Below are 6,354 nucleotides of genomic sequence, written 5' to 3' on the forward strand. Positions count from 1 at the left end.
TTCGTTCAGAGAAAATTATCAAAAAAATCTTACAATTACGTCGATTCAATTCTAAATTTATTTTTTTCCAACTTTGAGTTCTAAACATTTTATAATTATTCTCGATCAATTTATCCAATAAAAGTTGGCCGGCCGGAATTAGCTTGGCACCGACTGACATTTTTTTTAATAACATTTTATTTTTAGAAATATGTTATTAATTTCTTTTATCTTTTTATCTTTTTTTCTCTTCTCTTTTTTTTTCTCCATCTCCCTTCTTCTTCCTTTGGCTCCAGCGACTAGCCCGAGGGGAGAAAGAAGGAAGAGGGAGAAGGAAAAAAAATTAATAAAAATTTCAAAAAATAAAATATTATTAAAAAAGTTGTTAGTGTCGGCCGACTGTCACGTCAGCATTAGCCAGTTAATTTTGGGCAAATTTACTGATTGTGAAATAATTATAAAAGGTTTATGGCTCAATTAATAAAAAAAAGAATAAATTTATGACGAATTGACATAATTGTAATAAATTTATGACTTTTTTTGTAATTTTCCCTATTGTTTGATTACTGAATTTGATGGTGCCTTGTTATATGCAGGTCGTTTTCTCCATTTAATAGTTTAATAATTAGGTTAGACTTTTTCACTCGGTATTTAAATCATTAATGGTAAACTTTCCCTTTTAGGGGGAAAAATAAAAGAGTTAGAATGTCTAACATGAAATATTAAAACGAGAGAGACCGTGGTGCATATAAGATCATCTCAAATTTCATAATTTTGTGATGGGGATGTACTTTCAAAAGCGAGCTAGAGTTAATGCAGAGTATTTTTATGGAACTGATTTTTTTTTTTTTCTTTTCGTCTATGGAACTGATTTGCTACGGGGAAAAAATTCATTCGCAAAGTACCTTTCTTTCGCTAAATCTCACAGCTTGTTTTACTTTCATGATCTGGCCGGCAGCATGCGCCACCGTTCAGTCCCCTTCCCCACTGTCCTTGTCAACATCCCGATATATCCGACATGAATATCTTTTGAAAAAAGATGCCAGGATCAGAGGCTTCGATATTTATTTATGCCGAATTCATACGTAAGTAATTTTGCCCGCATCGAGAAGAGCAACTTGTGGCAAATCTTGCGCTGATCCGTCTTGTACGTTGTATGTCTCTCCTCTCTCGGAGTTCATGGAAGCGATGAAACTTGAAACTGAGCTGCTGAAGTTTGACTCGACAGTTCAGCCACCAAAGTGAGAAACACTACTTCTTGGAGTGCCTCGATGATATTGCAGTGCCTCGGCTGTGACGCTCCTAACTTTTTTCCATTTCACCAGAATTTTGCTGTCGACTAATCTGAGGAGTAGAATGTTAGGTTGTGCACTTTGGTTATGCGAGCTAGCGTAAGAGGAGTTACGACAGCCTGCAAAGTCGGACTGAGACCATCTTGGCGGGCGTGTGGAACGAGTTAGATACCTTGCAAGTCTTCTGGGAAAAGTTTGGAAGAGTATGAAGGAGGGAGAGATAAGTGGTGATGATAAAAAGGAGGAGAATTGAGACCGAGGGATAGGAAACAACTTTGCCGATTGAGAACAACACTCAAGAAATATATCCGTTGATCACATAACTTATTAATGAGCATCGAGAACAAAATATATATAATCAATCTTTAATTTTGTTATATGGATTTCTCAGTTGAAAAAATTATATATAAAAAAATTCAGAAAATTATTTCATTTATAAATTTTTTAATTTATTCGATATGATCTCTAAACTTTGATTTAATATGTAATATTATCCCGAAATTTTTATTTTGTTCAATATAATCCCTAAACTTTTTAATCCATATTCACTTAGGTTCATGAATTATATGAAAATATATAATTTTTCATTTAGTTTAAGGATTAAATTAAATATATATCTATGGACCACGTTAAACAAAATAAAAATTCAAAAATAATGTTGTGTACTAAGTCAAAATTTAGAGATCATTTATGTTATTTTTCCTACTTTGGGGGATTGAGTAATATTCCTAGTGCTCTTGGGACTCCGATTTATCCCTTGTGTACTTGATTACCCTATGCCAAAGCCTGTTATGAAGTTGATATTAATAGACATTTTCCCCACGTGATTACAGATGAATCTGGAAGATTGAGACTGTATGGAGATTAGAGTGGAGTATCTCGGGGTTTTAAAAAACAAAACGCAAACCACGAGGTTTACAGAGCTGATCTTAAAACAAGTCATTAAGCTCTTATAATTAAGGGACAGTAAGGATGTAAGAGGATCCAAGAGTCAGAAAGAAAGAATCAAATCATACAAAAAGTACAAACGACGGCTCATGGTTCCAGAACACTCCATTGTTTGAATATACTTCTTGCCAACTTGCACTTCCTTAATTAAAGCGTTTTTACCCATGAGTGCTGATTTGGTCAGTTACATAAAAAAAAAAGTGCTCTAGCAAATATATATATATGGAAATAGGGTCATATATGTGTTTCTCCAACCTAAAATACCTTTTCATGCTTCAATTATATATATTGTACGACCATATTAAAATTTGAGTGTAGTCAACTTAGGTATACAATGAAAATTTTGTTACAATAATTTTCGTTCACGTGCAACGCATGTGCAATTATTACCAGTATCACCTAAATATCAAAAGTTCAACTAAGGAGGTTTCTATAGGCGCAAAAAATAACATAAGATGAATGTTAGATGGATTTTTTTTTGCGGTCAAAATTTAGTTATCTTTTGTCGAAGTTTTTTTTTTAAAAATTATAAGTATTGTTGTAGAAAATTAGAGGAGTACCAAAATTTATACGGAAAAAAAAAAAGAATTAAAACCCTCGGTCGAGTCTCTAGCTGTATATTTTCGGATTACGTTTTTGCTATTTTGGTGGAAAATGTAAACGGTTCTTTTCAAGTAAGGTTTGAGAAATAATAAAAAGTTAATTAATTCGGGACAGGAAAGTGGCAACTCATACATCATTAATTGTTGGGAGAAATCTTTGAGGGCACCAATAACGTTCCAATGTCTCGGCTATAAAATTCTTCAATTTTTCATTTCACCAGAATTTCGTTGTCAACTAATTTCAGGGGAAGAATCGTAGGTTTTGGACTTGTTGTATGAGCTATGGGAAGAGGAGTGTCCATTTTTTTTTAAATTAAATGTCTTCATAAAAATGCAAAACATTAAGCCTTAAACCGTCGCCTTTGCTTACTATCCTTGTGATGAAGCATTATTACTTCTTCTTTTTCTTTTTTAGAAGCATACAATAGCCTATGATATTATTTGGGCGAGTGGAATGAGTTGGAGACCTTGCAAATTTCTTACGAAAAAGTTTGGAAGAATAGGAAGGAGAGAAAAAAATGATGGCATTATTGAAAAGAAAGTGGATCAAGACTAGATAAAAGGAACCATGGCCTTGGTGGCCGTGATGGTTTGGGTTCTCTCCCTCACGAAGGGTAGGAGTTCGAATCCCTTACGGTCGCTTGGGATCTTAAATGGGACGCCGGGGTGATGGGTCATCCCGCTACATGTCCCCCCAGGTTCTTTTCGCCGACTACCAGCAATACAGATTCCTAGTTCAAAAAAAAAAAAAAAAGACTAGGGAAAAGGAAATGACTTTACCGCTAAGGAAAGATAATTGATGACATGACGTGAAAAGAAGGTGGGTCAAGACTATGGGAAAGGAAATGACTTTTGCAGCTCATGAAGAACCCCAGATGATATGGCCAGATGATCTCGGTCTACAATCATAACTAAGTTTAAGGACTGTGATTCATCTTCGTTGCTCAAAAACGGCAACCTATGGCCAGATGATCTCGGTCCACAATTTTAACTTTCCAATCAACTTTAAAAAAACAAAAAATACCTTGACATGACTAACATTAAAATATTTAATTATTAAATTACACGTTTATCTAACAGTTTAAATTCTTAAAATAATTATTATTTATCTCACAAAATCTAATATAATATAAGAGTCCTAAGATCAAATTGCCTCTCTAACATTTTAGAATATTGCTCCACAAAAGTATTATAAAAGTATGTTATATTCAACTCTAAACAGACAATGCAATGGAGATACAAATAAGACAAAATACACAAAATTATACTAAGAATAACATTTTAAATTCAAAATCAAAATAGATTCTTCGGTGCTATGTTATAAGATTTCTGATGTAAAAACTCAAGTTGTTGGGAAATGAGTCTAGTGCTTATTCTATCCACATTGAATTTTTTAATATTGTGATCAAACTTCACGAGGGTCTCATTGCATTAGGCTGGAGGATAAGAGTCTTTGGCATCAAATGCACACATGAAGAGCATAAATTGAATTTGTTTAAAATAACCAGAAAAAAGGGGAATTACATGGAGTTTTCATGTAGGATCGATCAATATATGGTATATTATTTTCACCAAAATTCACTAAACACTCGTGAAATCTAACTGAATTTCTTGAAAGTCATATCTCCAAGAAGTCCCCACTGATCTAGAAGTTGGCTGCACCAAGTGCTAAAAGTTTACTCTCACCTGTCGGTCCTCCCCTATTTCCTAGCAAACGAAGTACTTTATGATTTGCGCTCAAGACAGACACAAAAATCGAATTTCACTCCCTGAAGTACTACTCCATGCGAATCGAGTTTCGAGGCATAAACTGAAAAAGAAAATTTTATGGTGTAATTAGAAATAATAGCCAATTGAGGCTTTTCTTTCAGGTCCCGTTTTCCTTTTATCTAGATATGAAAAAATTTCCTCCAAAAAGCCTTCCGATTGATAAATACAAATATGGATGTCACACAAATATGTATTAAGCTAAATTTGTTAGTAACGTTCATAACGTGTTATCTATTTATCATAAATATTACTAGAGGAAATCTTGGATTGGTGGGAGGATATACCTATCCCTATCTCTAATCATATTTATTCCATTTTCTGTTCTTCTGAAAAGCCATTTGATTGATAGATTACAAATATGGATATCAAACAAATATGTATTAAGCTAAATTTTATATTAATAGAGTTCATAATGTGTAATCTATCTATCATAAATATTACCAGAGAAATTTTTTGATTGGTGGGAAGATATAACTACCCCCATCTCAAATCAATCTTGTATTCTTCCAAAAGCCTTTTGATTGATAGATTACAAATATGTATTAAGTTAATAGTGTTCATAACAAGTGACCTATCTATCATAAATATTACCAGAGGAAATTTGCTATTGGTGGGAAGATATAACTATTCCTAACAAATCTCAAATCATATTTATTTCATTTTCTATTCCTCCAACTTTCCTCAATACTTTAACTACCCCTAATATAGGATTCGGCTTTCGTGGATTTATATATAAGATGAACCTTAAGTGCCGTTCTTGATGTGGAAAAGCTAAATTATACATTGAAATAATATACTTGTTTAAGAAATATAATACAGGATCAATATCAAATGGCTTACGATGATTATGAAATATGTTGGAGTTTTATTTATTTAATCTAATACATTGAAAAATATAACCCTAATGTTCAAGTGGAAAAGAAAATCTGATTAAACAATAATGAGGATCAAGTATAACGTGATAAATAAACTAATTGCGAATGTGTTTGGACTCCATCTAATTTTTGATGTGCCAACATGAAATTTTAGTAACTGATGAAGATCTACATAGTTTATTCAAATTTGTTTATTATTTCGTGGCTTGGCAATCCAGTCTGAATGTGGGTTGGCACAAAAAAAGGGAAAGATAAAGGATTTTTTATATGAAATAAAATAAACCAAAATGCATTAGTCACATAGTATTTTTGACACTTAGCTAATTTGATTCTCATAATAGAAATGCGGTACAATGACTAATCTACTTTTGATGCTTTGATTGCCAAAGAGAATATAGATAATTGCTCGTCGTTTTGTCAGAGTAGAGTTGAATTGATAACTCTATAAAAATATAGTTATTTTACCTATTTTAGGTAACAATTAATGCATTATCTATGAAAAAATATTTGGATTTCCTTCTGATTATTTGAATTTTCCTCATTTTCTATTCCTCCAACTTTCCTCAATACTTTAACTACCCCTAATATAGGATTCGGCTTTCGTGGATTTATATATAAGATGAACCTTAAGTGCCGTTCTTGATGTGGAAAAGCTAAATTATACGTTGAAATAATATACTTGTTTAAGAAATATAATACAGGATCAATATCAAATGGCTTATGATGATTATGAAATATGTTGGAGTTTTATTTATTTAATCTAGATACATTGAAAAATATAACCTAACGTTCTGCAAGTGGAAAAAGAAAATCTGATTAAACAATAATGAGGATCAAGTATAACGTGATAAATAAACTAATTGCGAACGTGTTTGGACTCCATCTAAT

Source organism: Eucalyptus grandis, chromosome 6 (assembly GCF_016545825.1).
Source record: "Eucalyptus grandis isolate ANBG69807.140 chromosome 6, ASM1654582v1, whole genome shotgun sequence".
Lineage (NCBI taxonomy): Eukaryota > Viridiplantae > Streptophyta > Magnoliopsida > Myrtales > Myrtaceae > Eucalyptus > Eucalyptus grandis.